The following is a 24,787-nucleotide window of genomic DNA, read 5'->3' on the forward strand; positions in this document are numbered from 1 at the left end:
CCAGAGGTCAGAGGAGCAGGAGCCTGGGTGGGTTCAGGGGGGCCTTGAGCAGGAGCAGGTTTGGGGGAGGGGCTGCTGGGCCACTGAAGCAGGTGACCAGGTGGTTGGCAGCAGCGCTGTGGGCTGGGCACATGGTCCCAGTTTCCTGGACATACTGAGCCTCGGGGCAGTCACTGCAGCAGCAGGAATTTGGGCATCAGGTCACCCCACTGGGGACAATGGAGGGAAGAGAAGAGTTTTGCCTACTCTTGGAGAAAGCAGGCCAGGCCAAGGCCCTTTTAGCCACTGGGGCTGTGCAGGCTGGAGCCTCCTCCTACCAGTTCTCTGGCCTGAGTCCTGCAAAGCTCTCAGCCTTTTGCCTGTTTCTGCTTCTCTGTCCATAGCTGGCAGCTAAAGGGTACGTCTAGACTACCGTGTTTTGTCGACGGAAGTTTTGTCGACAGATACTGTCGACAAAACTTCCGTCGACAAAGAGCGTCCAGACACATTGAGTTCTGTCGACAAAGCAAGCTGCTTTGTCGACAGAACTCCGTAGTCTGGTCGCAGTGTTACAGGCAATAACACCTTCTGTCGACAGAGTTCTGTCGACAGAAGGTGTTATGCCTCGTAAAATGAGGTATACCAGCGTCGACAAAACTGCTGAGTTCTGTCGACGTTATGTCGACAGAACTCAGCGGTAGTGTAGACGCTGGTATAGTTTTGTCGACAAAAGTCCACTTTTGTCGACAAAACTAGGTAGTCTAGACACACCCAAAGTGTGTGGTTAGCAGGGACAGAAGAAGTCACCACAGCAAACAACTGTGTGGCCAACATGGGGCTTGAACCCATGACCTTGGTGTTATTAGCACCACGCTCTAACCAACTGAGCTAGCCGGCCTTCAGGAGCTGAGCTTACAAATGGCCCTTTCAGAAAGGCACCTCCGGCAGCTGCAGGGCTGTCTTTGAAGCTTCCAATGGCTCTTCTCTGACAGGGTTACTAGCGACTCACTGTGATGTGGGCTCACTAGTCCAGCTGGTTTGAGGTTTGGTCAAGGTGGCTGGCGGCCGGCAGACCCAGGGCAAAGAAGCAGCAGGAATCTCCTGCTGCCAACACCTTGCCTCCCAGCTTCTTCCCTGTCAGCAGCAGCCGCAGCCCCTTTTGGCCACTGGGAAGAGAAGCAGGAATGGGGCCAAGTAGCGAGTCAGGCTGAGGGGGGCAGGCAAAGCTCATCTTGTCTTGCAGGGCCACTGGCAACAGCTTCTCTCTTGTGCGCTGCTGCTGAGGAGAAAAACACCCTGAGAGGGACCAGAAAGACCAATTTAAAAGATTGTTTGGGGGGGGGGCACCTGCTAGCGCGAGGGGGGCAAGAGTCAGAGCCTGGCAGCTCCTGGGGACCACACAAGAGACCACAAGGGTAAGCAGCAAGCTCCAGGCAGGTTAAGTTTTAGGGCCCAGCCCATCTCAGCCAGGCAGACCATAGCATCAGACTGAGCTCCAGGGGGCATCGGACACAAAACTCTCTCTCTGGGGATTCTACAGATGAGGAGCCCAAAGCTCATAAAGTTGGAAGGTTTTGCAGCAACCAGCCCAACCCCAGCAAGTCCCACTGAGATTTGAACTCAGATCACAGGATTCAGAGTCTGAGTGCTGCCCCTTACACCATGGGACCTACATGAGCCAGCAGTGACTCAATTACGCTGAACTGGAGCCTCAGCTCATGCCCACTGGGACCAGCTTTGCTTGTTTTCCTTCCACCCAGAGCCCCCTTCTTCTCCTGGGCTGCAAGGAGCCTCCCTGGGACGCCCTGAGACAGGCACAGAACTGTCCCATAACCAGCCCCACCCCACCGGCTTTGGCAGAACAAAGGGGGGGGGGCTAGCTAGACTGCTCCCTTCTTACACACTTCAAAAAGTCCATTTGTAAACAGGCCAAGACTGTGTGGCCTAAAAGATAAAGCATCTGACTTTGGGTTGGATGACTACAGGGTTTGAGTCCCTTTGCAGTTGTGTTGACTGTGCTTGTGGGTTCTGGTATTTCGTGCTTGGAAAGGTTCTTTGTAACGATATGTATCCATTGGAAGGCCTCTAGTTATTCAGCAAATCTAACCTTTACCATTCTGCAGAGAGGCAGCAATTAACTGTAAAGCCTGGGCTCACATTCCATCTAAATAGCATTTCAATAGGGTCACACTAGGCTGTGAGAAGGGGCTTGGATCCTAAGGACACCCACTGTCACCAAGTAAGAAACAGATCTCAGGATGCGTAGAGAAAACTTAGTTAACAGCATTTTGTCTGGCAAAAAACTGCTTACCAGTGTTTGTGCAATTGGCATTCTATGATTATTGTCCTCACTTTCCTATTGTTTGTCTGTGTGATCGCTGTCTGCATTGTAACTGTTTCTCTCTGCTGTATCATTAATGTTGCTGGGGGGAAATCAATAAAGGTGGTGCAGTATGATTGGTTAGGTAAATCATAATAGTATATTATCTTTGGTTAGTAACATTAAACTAAAATAATTGGTTAAGCAGGACTCAATTTTCACTCTATAAACTGGGGTCCAAGAAGGAGACCAGGGAGAAGAAGGAAAAGGGGAAAAGAGAAGAGGAAGAAGGAGGAAAAGGGAAAGGAAGGGAGAAGACCAAGAAGGAGGAGAGAAGCCCTGGAAGCAAAACTCACCTCCAAGGCAGCCTCAGACCAGAGCAGCCAGGACTCCTCTGCATGATTGTTGAAATGGTTTGCTGTGTGAATTCTGTCAGGTGACGTCAGGCCTGGACACTGGAATTATTTACCATTTTCCGTGAGCTGTTAAGTCTCAGAGCTGTGATGGCCAAGTGGTTAAGGTGTTGGACTAGAAATCTAATAGGGTTTCCCTGTGCAGGTTCAAATCCTGCTCACAGAGAGGCCTGTGTTTTGGTCACACCCCTTCCTAGGCCAACAAGGTACCCAAACTCTGAGAAGAACCTGCCAGTCCCATCAGAAGGGACACCTGGGCTATGTCTACACTCACAGCTTCTTCCATGAGTAATATGCAAATGAAGCTAAGTTTGGAATATTACTGAGCCTCATTTGCATAGCTAATGAGCCACCATTTTTTTCAGAAGAGACTCTTGCACAAGAAGGAGCATCTACACTGCCCCTTCTTGCGCAAGAAAAACCCTCTTGCGCAACGCCGTTACACCTATTACTTTTCACTAAACACAATTATCAGACTGCCCAGTGCACATTCCTACCTTCCTTTGTGTACACAACGTACCTGGGGCTCTAATTACTGGCCACCTGCCTTTCACACAGATCATTGATCCTTGTGACTTTCAGGTACATTCACATGGCAGCTGTTTGAACATAATGTGCTTCTATTGCATGATCAGCACCAGAGTCTCCGGTTGTGTCTACACTGTGAGTTTTCTCAGCAAAAGATGTGCTAATGAGCAGGGCTTGCCAAGCAGCGGGGAGCTCTGCTCGCCAGCCATGTGCTTTCGCATGGTTCTGCGCTCTGCGCACACACAGATGGTTCTGCGCATGTGCAGATCGCTCTGCTCCAGCTCTTCCGGGATGTAATTACTTACATCCATGAGCGAGTAGATTACATTATTTGCAGAGCCCTGGTAATGAGGGTCTCATTTACATGAATCATGATCTCATTTGCATATTTTCTGACAAACTGGTTTTGTGCTAGGGTTGTTGTGCAAAAAACAAGCAGCATGGAAGTTTTCTGTTTGTGCAAAACCCCCTTTTTCTGCAAGATCAGGATACCTCTTTTTTGGGAGCATAAGAATCTTGTGGAAAAAGAGAAATTTGTGCAAAAAAAATGTTCACACTGCTTGTTTTTGCACAGCAATCCCATTGGCTGAAAATATGCAAATGAGATTATGACTCATGCAATTGAGTCCCTCATTAACATATTTTTTACAGAGAAAACTTCTAGTGTAGCTGTAGTCTCTATGAGCCTCACTAAATCAAACCCCTAGGGCACCTCCTGCTCTTTGCTACTATCCTACTCCCACTGCGAGGGCACCACCAAGCTCAACTGAAGGTAAAACCAACTCCAGCTACATGTTGAAGAATGGTGGGAAGAAAAGACCCATTGACCTGGCAACAAGGCAACACTGGGCGTTGAACCCAGGATCCCCTGCTTACAAGGCAGGCGCTTTAGCCAACTAAGCCATGGTGCCCTGCTTGGAAGCAACGCTCAAACTGTTCTACTTTATGGTGCCAGACACCCCCTTCCCATTCCAAAGTGCAGCCGTTCCCCATTCCCCTCCAGCTCTTGCCATGACTCAAGGCCTGCGCAGCCCAAGGCATTTGATTGGCAGCTGGTACCCAAAACCTTTTTGTCAATTGTAGCAGCAGGCCCCAAAGGGACAGACCCAAGGCAGCCGCCTGGTCCTAAGGCCGGGTCTGCAGCCAGGGGGAGGGAGAAGAATCTCCCCTTTCAGCTGGAGTTGAATCAGCCACCTAAGGGCACTTGCCCAGCACCCGCTACAGGCCTCTGCTCTGCCAGCTGAGCTATGGAAGGTGCCTGGGGCAGGCTGCTTTGCCTATGTTGGCCCTCTCATGAGTGCCAGGGCAAGAGTCCCCTGAATAGGAGGGGCAGGAGAACCCAGCAGCACAGGGGTGTCACTGGCGCTTCACCCGCAGAAGGACCCTTGAGTGATTCAGGCAGAAACGCCGCGTCTCGCTCCCTGCAGCTCCCCTTGCTGCCCTGGCAGGCGCTGCCCCTTCTCCCACCGGCCTGGGCCTGGCCTCCCTCCCCCGCCAGGCACCACAGAAAGCCCCTTGGTATGAGCCTGGGCAAGCTTAGGCCCTCGGCTCTGGGGCCAGCCCCGTTGTGTGTCAGAGCCCCCTGGCCACAATGCTACTCCAGGGGGCCAAGTTCCAGGGCCTCCTAATCCCAGGGACTGGGGGGCTGGAGGCCTTTGCCCTGGAGCCTCAGAGCTCCCTCAGTGCCACCTTCCAGGAGGGGGAATCTCCCGCAGGGCCGGTGCGATGTAGGAACCTCTCCCAGGGCAGTGCCCCCAGCCCAGTCCCTGCCCCTTGCGGGGGCAGGTAAGAGATACCCCCTCCCCTTCCCCAGAGAGCAGCCCCCCAGGGCTATAGGGGGCGGATCTGGCCCAGGGCTGCTCCCAGCAGAGGTGGCTTTGATCCCAGCCTGGGTCCAGGGAAACTGCTCCCAGCTCCCAGCATGTGCGAGGTTGGGGGAGTGAGCAGATCAGCGTTTGCAGATATTTACACTTATTTGCATAATGCGTATGCAGATATGCAGGGCTCGGCAATTAGGGCAATCTACCCGCCCGTGGTGAGTAGATTTTAGCCCTGTGCGGCGCTCAGTGCAGTCTGTGCATGCACAGTGATATGTAAATAAAATGTTACCGGTCTGGCAAAAGTTTGTGAATGGTTTGTCTGTCCATGGTATAAACACAAAGGCTGGAAACACTGGCCTGATCCCTGGGGGCTTGCCGAATGCAAGGCAGGGAAAACATTGGGTGAAGGGAGGGGGCATATTTTCCCCACCAGGCCTTTGTTCCTCGGAATCCCTGGGGACGTTGGGTTTTGTCTCATTTTTCTTCCCTTTTCCCTGCTTCCCTGTTTGCTGTGAGGAGGGGGCAGCTCTTGCCCTCGCGGTGGGAAGCCATGGTACAGGTATGGGATGGGCACATGCTCTGAGAGGGAGTCCCTGGGCTGTTTGGGGAGAAAAGTTTCTCATGTCTGCTCTCCTCCACACCCCCAGGATGGCCGAGTGGTTAAGGCGTTGGACTTAAGATCCAATAGACGTTTGTCTGCGTGGGTTCAAACCCCACTCCTGGTAACTTCCCTTCTTTGGCGAGACATTGATCAGGATGGTGTTTAATCCTGCTGTGAGGCAGGGGACTGGATTTTGTCTCTGAAGGTCCCTTGGGCTATATCTGCCCTGGTGGGTTCTTGTGCAAGAACACATCCATGCTGGTGTGTGTGAGCTGTGCTTCTGTGCAAGAGCATCCATGGCAGTGTGGATGCTCTCTTGTGCAAGAAGCCCTTTCTTACCACACTTTACTATAAAACTTCTTGCACAAGAGCGAGTGGGCAGTGTGGCCCTTCTTGCGCAATAACCGACCAGTGTAGACACAGCCTTCCAGTTCTAGTACCAGTTCTGATTGGCTGAGCAGGGGCCAGTCACAGGGGGGAGACTCAGGACTTTGTTAAAGCGACGAGGAGTCCTGTGGCACCTTATAGACTAACTGAAGTGTAGGAGCATAAGCTTTCGTGGGCAAAGACCCACTTCGTCAGATGCATCTGACGAAGTGGGTCTTTGCCCACGAAAGCTTATGCTCCTACACTTTAGGTAGTCTATAAGGTGCCACAGGACTCTCTGTCGCTTTTGCAGATTCAGACTAACACGGCTACCCCTCTGATACTTGATTCAGGACTTTGTTGTTCTCCTTAAGTCCCAGCAAATGAGCCAGAACCAATCGACTGCTCTGGGAATTGTTCTGCTTCTCGCCAGTGCTTGTCTCTGAGCAGCTCCTGAGTCTCTCTGTGTCCCGGTGCTTCTAACCCACTGGCTGAGCCATCCCTAGGCTGGGCTGTGGGGCTGTAGCTCCTTTGAGGCACTTTATTCTGATCCGTCAGGGTGTGAAACTCCAGACTGAGGGGGAGTTTCAGCATCAGGCTTCTGGGTCCTTTTCTTCAGTCCCCACCCCACTCAGTAACCCACCCCCAGCCTCTTCCAGCACAGCCTGCCCCACCTTCTCCTATAGGGCTTCCACAGGGACCTCTGTCCCAGGGGGAATGGGGAGCCCCTGCCCCCGGCACCCACCCAGCCTGCTGCTGCTCCCACAAGAGCAGAGGATTCACCCGACACAAGTAAGTGCCTCTGTCCCCCCTGACCCCCGCTGCTGGTTTTCCCTCCTATGTAGCTTGCTGGCCTAGGTAAGGTCACATGAGACTGCTCATATCACCCCCTCAGCAGGGAGCCCTGGGCAGCCGCCCTGGTCATTCAGGTCTCAGGCTGGCAGGGCCTGCAGGGATACTGGGTTTGAATGACAAGGTGTTGGAGCAGCTATTAAAAGGCTTCTTCCTTGGCAGGGGCATTGTGCCTGTGGATTGGCTATTTCTTGGATGACTGGTGCTTGCACGTGCAGCTGGGCTTTAGCAAATCAGAATGAAGTGAGTCATGAGTAACCCAGCGCCTCTGGAAATGGGAGTGGAGTAAAAAGTACAATATTGTCTAAAAAAAATAAAATAACTTGAATAAAAATCAAAGTGTGACTAAAATAAATGACTTGAGTAAAGTACAAATACCCAAAAAAGGTCTTGAGCAGTGTGATCAAGTATTTCTACTTAGTTATTTTCCACCTCTGCCCGGCAGGCAGGGGTTCTTGGCCCCTTGCTGGTCTGTGGACTGGCAGTTTGTTACCACTGACTTAGAGGAGCCCCAGGAACTGCAGTTTCAGGAAGAAACAGCAAGAGATTTTGATTGGCCGCCAGGTGCTCCACATGCTAATCAGGAGGCGTGTTTCTGTAAACAGGGACATGGAGCATATTCTAATATACAGATTTCTAAACCTGGTGGAGTGTGTTTGAATGGGACAAGCATTTTGCTGAGATTATTTCTGTTTCACACAGATGTTGTGTGAAAACATTCCTCATGAGGAGAAAGTGAATGCACATGAGTGTGGGTGTGTAGCGAGCAGGCTGCTGTTAAGACTGTGCTTTCAGGGATCATTTCTATAGTTGGTAACTAGAGAAATGCAGCTGAAAGTGGTTGGTCTCACTAGCCATGAGGATGAGTGATAGTGTTTTCTTCTGAGCATGAAGCAAGCAGACAGTGTTGTTTTAATGTAATTGCTGTCTGCTGTTGATGATTGTTCCTTCTTTCCTGTTGGGAAGCTGGAAGAAGAGAGCACAAGCTGAGTGGTTGGCTACTGTCAAAATGTTTAAAATTAGTTTTCAAGTAGAAAGGAGCAGGGATTTCACTTTATAATCCTTTCCTGGCTTTTCTTGAATTCCTGGTTTTACATGTGCTACCCTGATCCTGATGTCTTCATGTTGTTCTCTCACCAGCTTTTGGGTCTTTTTCCCTGAGCTTCTCACACTCAACTTAGCTAGTCTCTTAGATCTGCTTCATGCGTTGTTCCTCATCTGTTCCTTAGTGGCCCTGGGGGAGACAGATACTAGGTGCAGCCAGGTATTAATTATCCCTTGGGTTAGTGTCTTTCTCCCATAACTTGTAGCTAAGATATTTGTTAGTAACTGGCAGAGGCCGCTGGGGCTCACCCCCGAACAGGCACCCACAGACTCAATATTGGTGCACAAGATGAAACTCACCCTGCTCCTGGAACAGAAACACTGATGAGCAGTGAGGCCCCTCCCTGGCAGCACCGAGCAGTGAGAGCTGAGTGACAGGGGAGGCAGGTCCAGGGGAAGAAGGCTCCAGGACTGTGTCAGAGGGAGACTCTGCCCTGGCCAGTGGGGAATCGTTGCCTCTCCGAGGGGCCCAGGCCTGATGGGTCATTTCCCCAGGTTACTGAGTGGGGGCTGGAGCCATTTCTGTGTTGTCTCCTTCAACAATCAAAGCAAACCAATGGATCTTGTGCAGACCTGACACTGTGCTGGGCTAGTGCTGTGTGTGCCACAGAGCTTCCTGCAGGGCTGCCCACACAGCAGAGGGGAGGGGCAGTTTGAGTCACCCATCTCTGCCCCTTCTGAAAATGGCAGGTGCTGTCTTAGCAGTGAGGGAGAGGTGGGAAGGAGCCTGAAGTCACCTCTTGGGTCACAGCTGCTGTAACGTGTGATAGTGAAATAAAAGGTTAGGCAGTTGTCCAGAGGGTAAATTGACCAGGGATCTGTGGCTGGTTTCTTGGAACCAGACAGGACTTGTTCGGGGTAGGTGGGATTGGGTGCTAGGACCCCCCACCTGTGTATTAGGCCCGGGGCCATCTGGGGCATGGATATTGCTGAGGTGTCGGAGGGGTTTTGCTTGTGAGGCTTCAGGCAGGCAGCTGAAGCACTCTGAGACTGGTTTGTGGCCTATTTGGAGAGGTCACCAGTCTGGGGGCTGTAAGGAGCCCCAGATTTGAGCAATTCGCCCTGAGCGGACGCCCTCAGCTGTGCCCAGATACGGCCCGGTCCGTCACAGGAGACCATTCTCCCTTGTCCAGAGGGACAAGAACAGCCAAACAGAACATCAAAGCAGTCAGACTGGGCCATGCCAGTTGTCCAACTAGCCCAGAATCCTGTCTCAGGACAGCAGACAGTTATTAAGTGATCCTTCCCATCTCCCCTTCCCAGCTTCTGGAATGAACCAGCTAGGGACACCTGCCCTGTCCATCCCGGTTAAATGCCATTGATTGACTTTTCCTGCATTAAATTATCCAATTTTGTTTTGGGCCTTCTTGCAGATTTCAGTTTTGCAACATCCTCTGGCAAGGAGTTCCACTGGGTGCAAAAATGCTTCCTTTTGGTTTATTTTTAACTTGGTTACTTATCAGTTTCATTCTCTCACCCTGGTTCTTTAGTAGGAGAAAAAATAATTTCTGCACCCTTGTCATCATCACATAAACCCCTGTCCCGTTGCCCCTTGCTTGTCCCTTTCCCAAGCTGAGAAGAAGAAGTTCCATGAACTCCTGGGAGCTGCTTACCAAAGAAGAGGCATTTCCTGTGGAGAAGATGGCCAAGCCCAATCCCCTACACAGAGCCCCAGGAAATACCAATGGACATTGGGAAAGCTCCCTCTCGGGCACAAAGGCAGCACTTTTCCAATGGAGCTAATTCTGCCCCACCTGCCCCCTGCCTCCAGTGTTCCTGGCACTGCCTGGCCCAGGAGGGCTGGTGTCCAGCAGCTCTCTGCCTCAGTGTGGCTGGCTTTTGGGGAGAGCAACTAGGAAGTGGGGGAGGGGGGCTAGGGCAGCCACTTAGCCCCTGGCTGGCTCTGCCAGTAAAAAGATGATGATGATCTCCCGAACACTGGAGAATGTGGGCATCGATCCCACTGCCTCTCGCATGCAAAGCGAGCACTCTACCACGTGAGCTAATTCCCCTGCTGTGTTAAGTTTGGCCTTCTTGGAGGCTCTTCCCTTCTCCACAGGGACGTCTGTCTTCTAGGTCAGTTAGTCGTGGGAAAGGAGAAGGCTCCGAAAAGGCCACAAGGGCAACTCTCAGGAAGGAGACTCCCTGCAGCAAAGCCTTGGGCGGGGAGGGCAGCGGCAGGGTGTGGTCCCTTTGATGACCCCTGCCCAGCAGCCTGTGCCACCTGGTCATTGTCATGGACTCTCTGTGAGGTCATCACCTCCCAATCTCCTTTAGCCAATAAGATGTGGTGCTGCAAAAGGCCCTTGTGATGTCACTGCCACACCCACCCCTGCCCTCCAGGGCTAATGTCCTGCCCCAGGCAGCCCCTTTGCATGGCTGAGCTGCTCCCAGGGGTGAAAGTGACACATTTCTTACAGGGGCTGTTCTATTGGGCACCACCCTTTGGGGGGGGAGGAGGATCAAGGCAGGAAGTCAGGGGAGGGGTTGTGATAGGACAGTACCTGTAAGAAATTAAAATGTGGAGTGTGGGCAGCTCAGGGCAGGGATTTGGGGAGTGTGTGAGAGTGGGGGGGAGGGGCTCAGGGCAGGGGTGAGGATGTGGAAGGGTAGAGAAGTCAGGGCACACGCAGCCTTTGTTACTCACTTGGCTTGGCTGGCAGCTGACACGCTGTTCCTTGCTTCCCTTCTGCTGCTTCATATCTTAGGGTGCCCTCCGCCTGCCCCGTGCTGAGAGTCAGGCCCAAGCAGGAAAGAGGCTGCTGGGCCCTCTTGGCGTCAGGGTCCCACCACCCATCTTCCCACCATCAGCAGCCACAGCCCCTGTCAGCCACTGGGTCAGCCCAGGAAGGGAGGCAGAAAATGGGGCCAAGTAGTGAGTTAGGGTATGAGGGGCAGGCAAAGCTCATCTTGCCTTGCAGGGCCACCAGCAACAGCATGTGTCTTGTGCGCTGCTGTGGAGTAAAGCATCCCTGAGGGAGAACCCTGCCCCCAGGGCTACGTCTAGACTGGCCCCAAATTCCAGAAAAGGGATGCAAATCAGGTAAGTCAGCATAGGGAAATCCGCGGGGGATTTAAATATCCCCCGCGGATTTAAATAAACATGTCCGCCGCTTTTTTTCCGGCTTGGAGAAAAGCCGGAAAAAAGCGTCTAGACTGGCCCGATCCTCCGGAATAAAGCCCTTTTCCGGAGGATCTCTAGGAACAAGAGATCCTCCGGAAAAGGGCTTTATTCCGGAGGATCGGCCCAGTCTAGACGTTTTCCGGCTTTTCCCCAAGCCGGAAAAAATAGGTGAAGCTACAGAAGCTGACGGGGACAATCAGCAGGCGGAGGGTTATTTTTTCTCCTCCCTGGGCTGATGTGGCTAGAACTGAGGAGAAGAAAATCCTCTTCCCTTCTCCTCAGAAGATGGAAATTGCAGTTGGTTCTCTCTCTGGTTCTACTAAAGCTGGACCCCAGGACTAGACTTTTCTTTCTAAAACCCTGGTGAAAACTGAGCGCCAATTGCTTGCAGGCTGAGAATGTGAGTTAAAGAAAGTTATCACCCAGCATGGGGCTTGAACCCATGACCCTGAAACTAAGAGTCTCATGTTTTACCCACGGAGCTAGCCAGGCTGTGTACAAAAAGTTTCCTAATATCCCATCACAGCATAACAGGAGCCAAGTGTTCTCCACTGCCTGACTCAAGGCTCTTTCTTGCCCCTAATGTGGGGTTCTGGTCTGTGGAGAGGTTTGAACTCGAACCCCACTCCCAACACACCCACTTCTTTCCCCACAAGGAACGGCCCCATTTCCATCTCTCCAGGGACAGGAGAAGGGCTCTGGCCTGTTCTCTGCAAAATGCTCAGCCTGTTTCATTTTCTGCAGGAACGAGTGGGATCCATGCGCCCTGTTCCCCAGTGAGAGGTATGTGTCCTCTTCCCCCCTTTCCACAGACACAGCAGGCCAGGGGGTTGTGCACCTGCAGTGGCCCCTTCCTACTTGACCTCCCACAAAGCTGGGGTGAAAAGCTGCTAGACCCCAGCCCTCCTGGGCTAAGCCATGGCAGAGGTAGCAGGATTCACTCCTATCTTCTCCTGCCTGTGCCCTGATGCTGAGGGGCCGGCCCCTTTCCTGCTGCCCCAACTCTTATTCCCACAATGCACTTTGTGCAGGGGCCATTGGTCTTTGTGCCAAGGTGCGTGGCTGGGAGCCAGGACTCAGGGCCCTTCGCCTAATCCCTCCTCTGACGCGCTCACACTGTCTGGCTGCCTCCAGCAGGGGCTGAGCTCAGGGGTCAGGTGGGTGACCTGCCCTGCAGCTGTGATGGCATCAGGCCCTTCCAGCCCGCCTGCTCAGTCTGGAGATGGAGCTCCAGTGGCCTCAGACACCCAGCAAGAGGAACAAAACTCTCTTTGTTGAACCTTAGTGCATGGAAGCTGAAGCACCAGCACCTTGTAACAACCAGCAGAGTCTTAGTAGGTCCCACTGAGATTTGAACTCAGATTGCAGGATTCAGAGTCCTGAGTGCTGCCCCTTACACCATAGGACCTGTTATATGCAAGTATAGTGGGCACCTCTGACTCTCAGCTCTCAGGCTGGCCTCTGCTCTCCTGGCTTCTCTCCAGCTGCTTCATCCCCCAGGACTCCCTGTAAGAAATGTGTCACTTTCACCCCTGGGAGCAGCTCAGCCATGCAAAGGGGCTGCCTGGGGCAGGACATTAGCCCTGGAGAGCAGGAGTGGGTGTGGCAGTGACATCACAAGGGCCTTTCGCAGCCCCTCAGCTTATTGGCTAAAGGAGGTTGGGAGGTGGTGACCTCACAGAGAGTCCATGACAGTGGCCAGGTGGGACAGGCTGCAGAGCAGGGGCCATCTCAGAGCCCCCCCATGGCTTTGCTGCAGGGAGTCTCCTTGAGAGTTGCCCTTGAGGCCTTTTCGGAGCCTTCTCCTTTCCCAAGACTAACTGACCTAGGTGACAGACGTCGCTGTGGAGAAGGGAAGAGCCTCCCAGAAGGCCTCTGTAAATGCAGCAGGGGAATTAGCTCAAGTGGTAGAGCGCTTGCTTAGTATGTGAGAGGCAGTGGGATTGATGCCCACATTCTCCAATACAGTTCAGCTTTTATCCCTTATTTTCACTGTCAGGGGCTCAGTGGCCTCCTCCCTCTTCTTACCTGCTCTCCCAAAAGAGACAGACCTGGCTCCCCTTTCTTTGCTACCAGCAATTGCCATGCTGCAAAGCAGAGAGTGGAGATATGAGGCTCTGTGGTGCAATGGAAAGCATGTTGGACTTTTAAGCTGCAACAAAATACAGGACTATGTAGCACTTTAAAGACAAACAAGATGGTTTATTAGATGATGAGCTTTCGTGGGCCAGACCCACTTCCTCAGATCAAATAGTGGAAGAAAATTGTCACAACCATATATACCAAAGGATACAATTAAAAAAAACGAACACATATGAAAAGGACAAATCAAATTTCAGAACAGAACGGGGATGCGGGGGGGAAGGTAAATGTCTGTGAGCTAATGATATTAGAGGTGATAATTGGGGAAGCTATCTTTGTAATGGGTAAGATAACTAGAGTCTTTGTTAGGACCCCGCCGTAAAGTGTCGAATTTTAGCATGAATGACAGTTCAGAGGATTCCCTTTAAAGTGCAGTTTTAAAAGGCTTTTGAAGCAGGATGCAGGTAATTAAGTCATTGAGATAATGTCCTTTCTGGTTGAAATGGCAAGAAACTGGTTTTTTCTGTATTTTGTTTCAGCTACCTTAGACTAACATGGCTACTTTTCTATCACTATTTTAAGCTGCAGTGATTCATGTGAGCCCAGCTAGGCATTCAAAGTTTGTGGGTTCAAGTCCCACGAGTGTCACTTTAGCTGCTTTCTCATTTCCAGGGCACAGCTTTTACAGAACAGGCAATCCTTAGGGTAAAACTGGGGTGGGCTTGAGTCCAGACAGTTCCCAGCTGACCCCAGTGAGGATGGAGGGAAGGGCTGGTTCTTGTGGCTGGGGCTGGGCGTTGTTCTGAAAGGCTTCAGGTGCCATTAGATCGTTTTATCCCTCCCTGTCTCCTACTGGTGCTGAGCAACACTCAGGCTATGTCTGCCCTACACTGCTCTTCTGGGAAAAGCTACGCAAACTTCAAAACCCAGTTTGTGCAGCTTTTTCTTCTGCTTCTTTTTTTTTTTTTTTGGAAGAGGCTTTTCCGACATTTGGCCTGTTACACTGGGCAAGTCACACAAGGGAGGCAGCAGGCAGAGCTGGCCCAATGCACCAGCCTCCCAGGGCAGGGAGGCCAAGGCACAAGCAGCTGCCTGGCCTAATTTATCTGGCTTCCCCAGGTTGGCACCCAGGGGCATTATCAGCTGACGTTACCCCCCCTCTGTCACATGAGCGTTGGGCTCATCAACAGGCTGGTCAGCAGCAGCTGCAGTTACCTGGGCACCACAAAAAGCGAAGACCCTGTGTTTCCGCCTGGCTTTGAACCAGGGACCTTTTGCTTGTTAGGCAAACATGATAACCACTACACCACAGAAACACATTTCAAGGCATGCAACTTGGCTGACTGTTCTGTTTCTAGCTCTTTCTAACACCCTGGTCTGGAGGGGAGGGGGATGCTCCTTGCGAACACTCCACCTCTTGTTCTCAGGGAAGCACCTAATTTCCTCACCAGCCCCTTGAGATTTGTAGCTCAAAGCTGGAGCTGCTGTGGAAGGAGGTGAAGCTACAGAAGCTAACCGGGGACAATCAGTGGGCGGAGGGTTATTTTTTCTCCCCCCCTGGGCTGATGTGGCTAGAACTGAGGAGAAGAAAATCCTCTTCCCTTCTCCTCAGAAGATGGAAATTGCAGTTGGTTCTCTCTTTGGTTCTACTAAAGCTGGACCCCAGGACTAGACTTTTTCTTTCTAAAACCCTGGTGAAAACTGAGAGCCAATTGCTCACAGGCTGAGAATGTGAGTTAAGGAAGGGAACTGCCCAGCAAGGGGCTTGAACCCATGACCTTGAAATTAAGAGTCGCATGCTCTACCAATTGAGCTAGCCAGGCTGCCTGCAAGAAAGTTCCTAATATCCCATCTCAGTGTAACAGGAGCCATGTGTTCTCCACTGCCTGACTCAAGGCTCTTTCTTGCCCCTAATGTGGGGTTCTGGTCTGTGGAGAGGTTTGAACTCGAACCCCAATCCAGACACACCCACTTCTTTCCCCACAAGGAACGGCCCCATTTCCATCTCTCCAGGGACTGGTCCGTTCTCTGCAAAATGCTCAACCTGTTTCATTTTCTGCAGGAACGAGAGGGATCCATGCGCCCTGTTTCCCAGTGAGAGGTGTGTGTCCTCTTCCCCCCTTTCCACAGACACAGCAGGCCAGGGGGCTATGAGCCTCCAGAGGCCCCTTCCTACTTGGCCTCCCACAAAGCTGGGGTGCCAGAGGCAGGCTCTGACTGGGAGACACTCCCAGCAGCCAAGCACATTTCTCAGGCAGCCCCTTCCCTGCGCAGGGGGTACAGGTCACACGCCTGGGTGAATAAGAGCTTGTGGGGGCTGGCCAGGGCTTCAAGCAGGCAGCTCCCATTGGCCACAAACAAGCTTGGAGCAGGGCCCAGGCCTGAAGCCTTTTCCTCTACAGCTGAGAGACACAAAGGGCCCAGCAGCCCCTTCTCTCAGCTGTGCGTGGGGGCAGGGCGAGCAGGGAATCTGCCTGAGGCTTCTTGCTGCCATGTTGGGTGGCTTCATGGGCTGGATCCAGCCCGCTGGCCTGTATTGCCCAGGCCTGGCTTAGAGGGAACCTTGGCTCTGGGCTGTGGGGGACGGGCGCTGTGGAAAGGCCAGTCTGGCCTTCCTGGGCAGGGCATGACGACATGCGGCAAAACATCCTGGACAGAGAATTACAGGCCACGCAGGACTCTTATCACAGCCAAAGTAGCTCAGTGGGGAGAGCATTAGGCTAAAGATCTAAAGGTCCCTGTTTTAACCCCAGGCTTTGGCATGCTCCAATAGGGGCTAATTGCTTCAAGTTGATGGTTTTGCTTAGAGCTGTTATCACAACCTGCACTGCAGGAGAAAAGGGGAGATGAGCTGCATCCTGGGGCTCTTCCTGCTTTCTCTTGGCCCTGGGTCTCTATCCTGCCAGAGGGCAGGTACAAGGGCTACAGTTGGGGGCAATCAGGTGACACCACAAAAAACACTCCCTTTTGGCAGTGCTGGAACATGGCACCACATGAGCATGTTGCTAACACCCATGTCTCCCCCCCTCAGGGCCACTAGAGATGTCCTTGCACCCTGGAGTTGTCTGTCTGGGCCATGCACTCACACACACTGGCACCTCCCTTTCTAGGACAGGGCTCCTGTTGTTCCTTGCTTTACTCAACCTGGGAGTTGGGCTTATCCCCAAGCAGCAGGAGCTGTGTTTACTTGGCGAGACACAAATAGCAGCAGAACCCCTGTTCCCACTTTCTGCTTGGCTTTGAACCAGGAGCCTTTTGCACATTAAGCAAACATGATAACCACCACCCCACAGAAACATGCTTGTCAGTTTTTTTCTGTACATAAACTTGGACAAATATTCTGTTACTAATTCTTTGCCCAAGGCAGAGCAAGAGCAGGGAACAAGACGCCCCCCCCAATACTTCTCTAGACCCTTTGCTCCCAACACGGGGGGCGGGTGGGGGGCTGTGTGCCTCGGGAGGAGTGACCCACATCATATCCCCAACATTTCTGCCCTTCATGGATGGACCTTTGGGGGCAGGCCCAGACGCTCCATCCTCTAACTCAACTCCTATCACACACTGGAGCAGGGCAGCCCCCAGGGGTAGGGCTGAGCCATGGGGTGCTGGGCAAGGGGCAGAGGCTGCAGGAGCTGAGCGTTTCCCTAGAGTCCAGGGACCCATAAGGAGGCACCATGCTCTGTGTCTCTCTCGGAAGGCGCAGAAAGGGATTGACTGGGGACAGGGAGAGTGTCTATGGGGTTGTGCAGTTTGTTGCCCTGGTTAGGGCGTGGCCAAAACACAGGCCTCGCTGTGAGCAGGATTTGAACCTGCGCAGGGAAACCCTATTGGATTTCTAGTCCAACGCCTTAACCACTCGGCCACCACAGCTGTGAAGTCAGCAGTGCTCCAGGATCAGGGATAGTGGTAAATAATCCCAGTGCCCAGGCCTGACCTCACCCGCCCCACATATTACACACAGCAAAAATGGCTCCAGAATAGGGCAAGCTTGGGGGCTCATTGCTGGGCCCTGGGGTGAAGCATTAAACTAGCCCCCTCCTGTGGGGCTGTGAGTGTTGCTGTCCCTGCTGTACAGACAGGGCCATGGAGACAGGGAGAGGTTCACTGAATGGGCCAAGGTCACCCAGCGAGTTAGAGCCCAGCTCTGCCCCCAGCTCCCTGCCCCACCCACCGACGTGCTGACTCCCTCGCTGCCAGGGGCTGTTTGCATTGGCCTCTTTTGTTTTCTTTTCTGCTGGGAGACATTGGGACAGTTGGCCAGGGCGTCCCGCAGTTGCCATCTCCCTCTGCACCGGTGCTGTCCAGAGCCCCGACTAGCAAACGCTGACACTGCTGTTAGGTCCAGACCAGAGGGGAGTGTTTAAGGGTTATTTCAGAAGAAGGGTTTTCTCCCCAAATAACTGCATCTAAACGGTGGTTTTTATTTCATAATAAAGTATTTTGAAACAGCGCCCGGACGCGATTATGCAAATAGAGAACGGGATATTTAAATCCCGGTTTCATTTACAATTTTGAATGTCTCCATTTGCATCCCTCTCCTGAAGGAGACTGCAAGTGTCGACATGTCCTGGGTGTTGCAACCTCCCAGCACTCACCTGATGTTCCCTCCCCGCTGCCTGAAGACGTTTGGGAGTCCTCCTGCCTCCCCTGGAGCTGCAGCTCATCAGCGTTGTCATCCTGAAGCTGCAGCCGCTGCTTCCCAGGTGTCTCCATCCCAGACTCCACAACTATCCCTGGAGACAGGGGCTCCCCACACCCCAGGATTCGGTCCAGTTCCTCACTGTATGCACAGTGCTGCGGTGCTTCCCCAGAGCGGGACCTGCCCTCACGGGCCCTCGCATACCCCTCCCGCAATTCGTTGACCTTGGGTCTGACTTGGTTTAGGATGCAGGAGGGGGGAGGTGGCCTTTCTCTGCAAGGCCATCAGCCATTGGGGCATATGTTAGATAATTACATGGTGGTTAAGTCCATAAAAGCTATTAGCCAGGGGATAAAATGGTGTCCCTGGCCTCTGTTTGTCAGAGGCTGGAGACGGATGGCAGGAGACAAATCGCTTGATCGTTGTCTTCGGTCCACCCCCTCTGGGGCACCTGGTGCTGGCCACTGTCGGCAGACAGGACACTGGGCTAGATGGACCTTTGATCTGACCCAGTATGGCCATTCTTATGTTTTTATGTTTATAAATGTTGCATTCGTCCACCTGGACTGCCGGGCCTGCAGAGACTCCCCCTCGGATCACCGCTCCAAGAGGGACTTTATCTCTGGCCCAGACACCGACAGTGCCTGGTGTTTGCTGCCCCCTGCTTCGTCCTGTGATGTGTCCCTGAAGAGGTCTCTGGGGGCTTGTGCCTGTGACATGGCTCTCCGAAAGGCAGACGTGCTCGATCTTAGGCAAAGGACCCAGAAACAACACTTTACGGCAAAAAACACAAGGACGCTCTTGGTCCGCATCCCCGGGCCACACAGCGTATCCAGAAGTCACTTCCCCACCTCTCCCTTGGCTGCTCTAGAGCTTAGCCCAAAGTCTGATAAACTCTACTCTCCCACCCAACAACCTCTGGGACTCCTCTCCTGCCCGGCTCCTCACACCACGGAGAGTGCAGGGCAGCCACTACCCCAGCATCACCACTTCTGGTCTTTGTCTAATGGCCAAGAAGTTCTGCTTTCCCCAAACCACACGGGCACCCTCTCGCCTCTGGCCAGCCTCATGGCAGACGTGGGCTTCCCTCACTAATTTTCCTAAAAGCTTTCCAGGCAGGCATTGGTGGTATAGCAGTGAACAAAACTGCCTTTGAAGCAGTTCACCTGGGTTTGATTCGCAGCCAATGCAGTGTAAAGAAGGAGCATGAAAGCTTCTTGCTGAGCCCTTATTTGAACCCTGAAAAAACAGGCACAAATGGCTCCTGCAGCTGCCTCTCACGGCTTTTCATCCTCTCCAAGAGCATGCACAGTACTGCAGGGCTTCCCTCACATACCCCTGCCGCAATTCCTTGACCTTGGCTCTGACTTGGTCTAGGCTGTGCGGGTAGGAGGGAGGTGGCCTTTCTTTGCAAGACCATTGGCCATTTGGCCAAAAATGTCGGCATTCCTCCGCATGGACTGCAGAGACCTGGGCATTATTAGCATGAAGCTCTAAATAGCTGAGCCAGCAGGCCCATGAGTAGCCCCACAATAGAGGGAAGAGAAGAGTTTTCCCTGCTATTGGGGAAAGCAGGCCAGACCAAGGGCCTTTTAGCCACCGTGGCTGTGCAGACTGGAGCTTCCTCCTACCAGTTTTCTGGCTTGTTTTTGCTTCCCTGTCTATAGCAGGCAGCTAAAGGAGGGGGACAGGGGTAGAACAGTCACCACAGCGAACATATCTGTAGCCAGCACAGGGCTTGAACCCATGACCTTGGCATTACTTGCTCCACACACTAACCAACTGAGCTTGCCAGCCAAGCAAAACACAATTCACAAATAGCCCTTTCAGAAAGGTGCGTCCAGCAGCTGAAGGAATGTCTCTGAAGCTGCCAATGGCTCTTCTCTGACAGGGCCACTAGCGACTCACTGTGATGTGGGCTGGCTCATCCAGCTGGTTTGAGGTTTGGTCAAAGTGGCTGGTGGTCTCTCTTGTGCGCTGCTGAGGAGAAAAACGCCCTGAGCAGGACCATAATGACCAATTTAAAAGAGAATTTAGACAGGGGCACCAAGGGGGCAAGAGTCAGAGCCTGGCAGCTTCTGGGACGCAGAAGAGGCCTCCCCTGGCCACCCAGGGAAGTGCTGGTTCAGGAAAAGGCTGATTGGGGAGGGTGTTGGGAAGAAGGAAACCACAAGCCTGGAGCAGGTGCAGAGGCTGCTGTGACTGGCACTGGCAAGGCAGGGCTCTGACTGCAATTGCTGGGACAGGAGAGCCAGCACCACACGCCCTTGTGATTCCTTTGGGTTGTCAGTGTCCAGAGATCCTGTGAGTGCAACCTCTGCAGCTTCCGCAGCCATGGAGAGTGAGGGTCTGTGGGCATCAGGTGCTTCTCCCTTGTGGTTTCCTTCTTCCCAACACTCCTCCCCAATCAGCCTTTTCCTGAACCAGCAGTTCCATGGGTGGCCAGGGGAGGCCTCTTCTGTGTCCCAGAAGGACCTGGGAAAATGTGAGCAAAGGAAGCAACAAGGCACCACTGGGAGTTGAATCCAGGCTCTTATGTTTACAAGGCAGGTGTTTTAGCCAGCTAAGCCATGGTGCCCTCCTCAGGCTGGTGGGTGAAACTGCTCTATGGTCCCTGACAACACCTTTGACTCCCAAAGTGCAGCAATTTCCTTTCAGCCCTGGCAGTGTCTGCAGCTGAGCTGCACAAAGGAAGATACAAGAGCCCTGGGGGGGGGGGGTCTTTGCCGGATGAACGTGCCTGAGGAAAGACACTGGAAGCGCAACAGACACACAAAAGGGGCACGAGGGACAGTTTGAGTCTCCACCCCCGCACCCAGCTCAAGGCCTGGGGATTTCCTGTCAGTTTTCCAGACCAAATAAGTAGCCCCCCCACCTCCCATGCTCTGGAGTCGCTGCCTCTCATAGGCCTTCTCAGCCTCAGGCTCCGCTTTGTCTCCAGACAGACCCTGTTCTGCTACAGCCACCTCCTCCTCCTCCTCTCTCCAGCTGAGATTCCTGGGCCTTCTAGAGGAAAATGCATCCTTTCATTCTCACTTTGAATCCCTGGGATTTTAGCACTCAGATCTGCACCTAACACCAGCATTGGCTAGCAAGGGGTCTGAACAGCTTGTGCAGAGAGAGGAACAGCAACTGTGGAGCAGCCTTGCCAACTACTTCAGAGAGCAGAGCAATGTAAACTCTTTATCAGGGAGAGGAAACTATCACCCCAGGTGGGACTTGAATCCACAATCCCTGGCTTAAAAGGCCAGTTCCTTGTCCATTAGGCCACTGGGGCACAAAAAAAAATGCCAGGGACAGAAATTCACCCTTCTAAATGGCCCTTCTTCAATTTTAGATCCTGATTAAGCCCTTTTGAAGAAGCCAGATACAAGGAAGGGCTGATTTCATTCCTCTGAAAATCAACTTTCGATAGGTATTGGCAGCTGGCTCCAAGTCATGGGCCTTGACGTCTTGTCTCCCTCCCAAAGCTGGGGAAGTGTCTCCCACCACTGCAGCCTCCTGAGGCTCTATGGCCCTGTCTGTACAGCAGGGACAGCAACACTCACAGCCCCACAGGAGGGCCCCTGGCCTAGCAATGTGGCCCCCCCTGAGCAGCCTCTGATGTTCCCTGCGTGAGCCCCAGAACCAGCCCTGAGTGACGGGGGCAGAGGGGGAGCAGCTCACACATGCCAAGGGGCTGGCCAGGGGCACAACATGAGCCTGCAAGGCAGCAGTGACATCACAAGGGCCTTGTGCAGCACCTCAGCTCATTGGTTGGGAGGCAGTGACATCACAGAGGGACCATGGCAACAGCCAGGTGGGACAGGTTGCAGGGCTGGGGCATCTCAGAGACCCCCCTGGCCTGGCTGCCTGGAATCTCCTTTGTGAGGTTTCCCCTTGAGGGCAGAAGGGATTGAGGGTCCCAGCTGGGAGTGTCTCTGTGGAGATTTCCCCTTTCCCCAGGCTGCAGTGGGAGGGGCTGGAGCTGGCAGGGTTACAGGAGGGGCTGGTACTGAACTTCTGGGAGAAGCAAGAGAGAGGGCTGCAAACACCCAAAGAGGATGGGATTCAAACCCATGCGTGCAGAGCACAATGAATTAGCAGTCCATCACCTTAACCACTCGGCCACCTCATCTGAACTGTATGGCTTTGTTTCAAATCACCTAAAGTCAGTGCTTCAGGGAATCTTTCTGCCACTTGCTGACTGGCCAGGGACCCCCAGGGCTGGAAGGTTTTGGCTTTTCACAATGTTCCCTGGGCTGTTGTACAAAGCTCAGTGCTGGTAACAAACCCAAACACCCCCTGGCTACATCTACCCTGCAGACTTCTTGCTCAAGAACTATTTTGTGCAAGAGTTCTTGTGCAAAAGGTCTTGCGCAACAGTGTCTCTGCACTGCCATGTGCTGTTGCACAAGAAAAGTGCTTTTCTGTAAGAGTGCCCATGGCAGTGTGGACGTTCTCCTGCGCAGGAAAGCTCTGATGGCCATTTTAGCCATAGGGCTTTCTTGAGCAAGAAACCCCTGTTGCCCATCCACACTGCCTCCTTGTGGACGAGTTCTTGCACAAGAGGGCTTATTACTCGTGGGGAGAGGAATAACTTCTGTGCAAGAAGCCCTGTTGTCTGATGCTGAACTATAAATTTACTTACACAAGAAGGTACCTGCAGTGTAGACGCGCTGCAAGTTTTTACACAAGAGCACTTGCTCTTGGGCTAAAAGCCTGCAGTGTAGATGTACCTCTGCAGTGTAGAGACAGCCTGAGAGAGACAAGGAAAGGAAGTGGCCAGAGCCTCCCCCCGGCAGGCTGGTCCTCAACAGGACGGGCATGTCTACACGGCACCCTCACCTCGAAGTGAGCTGTGCAGTGTGAGCGGCTGCCCGGGACCCCAGGGGAAGGTCTGTGGGGAGTTTCCAAGGCAACAACAACTACAAAGTTTCATAATCTACACTCACGTTACTGTGATTTATTCCTCCACTAGCAAGTGTCTCTGAAGGGATGAGAAATGCAGGGCCCAGGTGCAGGGAGCCGGGTCACATTCTCCTGCCTGAGTCTCAGTCCTGGCTGAAGCCTGGCTACAGAGAGAAGAGGCCAATGCAAACAGCCCCTGGTAGCGAGGGAGTCAGTACTTGGGTGGGTGGAGCAGGGAGCTGGGGGCAGAGTTCAGCTCTAACTCACTAGGGGTGTGTCCCATACTTCAAAATAATCAATGCGCCTATTTTGAAATAGCTTATTTTGCAATTTGGTGCTGGCTACACAGCACTTATTTCGAAATAAATCGCTGTTCCAAAACCCCTCCCTCCTCCTGCCATGCAGGGATGTCGGAATAGCGAGCCCATTATAGCTTGAAATAAGGGGCTTGCTCTTAAGATGCATCTGTGTGATATGAGCACCGCGTCCTAGAGCTCCGAGCTAGCTGGCCCACGGGTGTCAGTCTCACAAGTGGCCCTTTCAGAAAGGAGCTTTGGGCAGCCGCAGGGATGTTGTGGGCTCTGGAACAAGGTGGGTGAGGCAGCAGGGCCTTTTGCAAGCAGGGGAATTAGCTCAAGTGGTAGAGCACTTGCTTAGCATGCGAGAAGCAGTGGAATCAATGCTCTCATTCTCAAACTACAGCTCAGTTTTTATCCTTTAATTTCAGTGGCCCCCTCCCTCTTCCTACCTCCTCTCCCAAAAGAGACAGACCCCCAGCAATTGCCATGCTGCAAAGCAGAGAATGGAGATATCAACCCCAACAGCCTGTCAGGCTCTGTGGTGCAATGGAAAGCACATTGGACTTCTAAGCTGTAGTGGTTAATGTGAGCCCAGCTAGACATTCTAAGGTTGTGGGTTCAAGTCCCACCAGAGTCACTTTAGCTGCTTCCTCATTTCCAGGATGCAGCTATTACAGACTAGGCAAACCTTAGGCTGACACTGGGGTGGGCTGGCATCCAGGCAATTCCCAGCAGACCCCAGTGAGGGTGGAGAGAAGGGCTGGTTCTTGGGGTTGGAGATGGGGGTTGTTCTGAAAGGCTGCAGGTGCCTTTAGACTATTTTGTCCCTCCCTGTCTCCTACTAGTGCTGAGCAAAGCAACACTCAGGCTATGTCTGCACTGCACTGCTCTTCTGGAAAAACCTACGCACATTTCAAAACCCAGTTTGTGCAGCTTTTTCTTCTGCTTTTTTTGGAAGAGGCTTTTCCAACATTTGGCCTGTGGACACTGGGTAAATCACACAAGGGAGGCAGCTGGCAGAGCCCAGCCCAGTACACCAGCCTCCCAGGGCAGGGGAGGCCGAGCAACAAGCCTCCAACAGCTGCCTGGCCCGATTCATCTCCCTTCCCCAGGCTGGCACGAAGGGGCATTCTCAGCTGATGTCACCCCCTCTGTCACATGGGGAGTTGGGCTCATCCCAGGCACAGGCTGGTCAGCAGCAGCTGCACTTACCTGGGCACTCAGGGGAGCAGCAATGAGAGACAACCTTGTGTTTCCACCTGGCTTCAAACCAGGGATCTTTTGCGCATTAGACAAATGGTACAACCACTACACCAGAGAAGCAGATCTCGCTGCTAGAACTTGGCTGACTGTTCTGTTCCTGGCTCTTTCCAACACCCTGCTCTGCGGGGGAGGGGATGCACCTTGTGAACACTCCACCTCTTGTTCTCAGGGAAGCGACTCACCCGAGCTGCCAGCTCCTCATTTCCTCACCAGCCCCTTGAGATTTGTAGCTCAAAGCCCAGCTGCCTTCCCCAGTGGGAGCAGAAAACGCTCATGGAAGGGCTCACACATTGTCCCCAATGCACTGGCCTGAGAGACTGCATTCTTGCTGCCCCTGGGTGCACCCAAATACCCCTTCTGCTCCCCAGCTCACACCCCTCATGCCACACTTGGTGCCATGAGAACAAAGCTTCCAAAGGGGTTTGATTTTCCTCCATCTCCCCTTGCTGCGGCGCTAAGAGAAATCTTGAACCCGACCCCTTCTCCTGTCCCTGGAGAGATGGAAAT

The 24,787-nt window shown here is 53.0% G+C and overlaps 10 non-coding genes across 10 annotated transcripts; 4 read left to right on the top strand and 6 right to left on the bottom strand.

Moving 5' to 3' along the window:
- Positions 1–803: 803 nt before the first annotated feature.
- Positions 804–877, bottom strand: TRNAI-AAU (transfer RNA isoleucine (anticodon AAU)). Its single transcript has one exon. It is a non-coding gene; the product is annotated as a tRNA-Ile (tRNA).
- Positions 878–4,077: 3,200 nt separating this feature from the next.
- On the bottom strand, positions 4,078–4,151 carry TRNAT-UGU (transfer RNA threonine (anticodon UGU)). The gene has a single exon. It is a non-coding gene; the product is annotated as a tRNA-Thr (tRNA).
- A 1,551-nt stretch (positions 4,152–5,702) lies between these two features.
- On the top strand, positions 5,703–5,785 carry TRNAL-UAA (transfer RNA leucine (anticodon UAA)). Its single transcript has one exon. It is a non-coding gene; the product is annotated as a tRNA-Leu (tRNA).
- Positions 5,786–7,658: 1,873 nt separating this feature from the next.
- LOC142821716 (small nucleolar RNA U3) lies at positions 7,659–7,874 on the top strand. Its single transcript, XR_012898403.2, has one exon. It is a non-coding gene; the product is annotated as a small nucleolar RNA U3 (small nucleolar RNA).
- A 2,048-nt stretch (positions 7,875–9,922) lies between these two features.
- Positions 9,923–9,995, bottom strand: TRNAA-UGC (transfer RNA alanine (anticodon UGC)). The gene has a single exon. It is a non-coding gene; the product is annotated as a tRNA-Ala (tRNA).
- A 2,448-nt stretch (positions 9,996–12,443) lies between these two features.
- TRNAQ-CUG (transfer RNA glutamine (anticodon CUG)) lies at positions 12,444–12,515 on the bottom strand. The gene has a single exon. It is a non-coding gene; the product is annotated as a tRNA-Gln (tRNA).
- Positions 12,516–14,432: 1,917 nt separating this feature from the next.
- TRNAV-AAC (transfer RNA valine (anticodon AAC)) lies at positions 14,433–14,505 on the bottom strand. The gene has a single exon. It is a non-coding gene; the product is annotated as a tRNA-Val (tRNA).
- A 1,373-nt stretch (positions 14,506–15,878) lies between these two features.
- Positions 15,879–15,951, top strand: TRNAF-AAA (transfer RNA phenylalanine (anticodon AAA)). The gene has a single exon. It is a non-coding gene; the product is annotated as a tRNA-Phe (tRNA).
- A 1,026-nt stretch (positions 15,952–16,977) lies between these two features.
- On the bottom strand, positions 16,978–17,059 carry TRNAS-AGA (transfer RNA serine (anticodon AGA)). Its single transcript has one exon. It is a non-coding gene; the product is annotated as a tRNA-Ser (tRNA).
- A 6,490-nt stretch (positions 17,060–23,549) lies between these two features.
- On the top strand, positions 23,550–23,654 carry TRNAR-UCU (transfer RNA arginine (anticodon UCU)). The gene is made up of 2 exons: positions 23,550–23,586; positions 23,619–23,654. It is a non-coding gene; the product is annotated as a tRNA-Arg (tRNA).
- Positions 23,655–24,787: the final 1,133 nt, after the last annotated feature.

This window comes from Pelodiscus sinensis, chromosome 19 (genome assembly GCF_052426305.1).
Source record: "Pelodiscus sinensis isolate ZL-2025 chromosome 19, ASM5242630v1, whole genome shotgun sequence".
NCBI classification, from domain to species: domain Eukaryota; kingdom Metazoa; phylum Chordata; order Testudines; family Trionychidae; genus Pelodiscus; species Pelodiscus sinensis.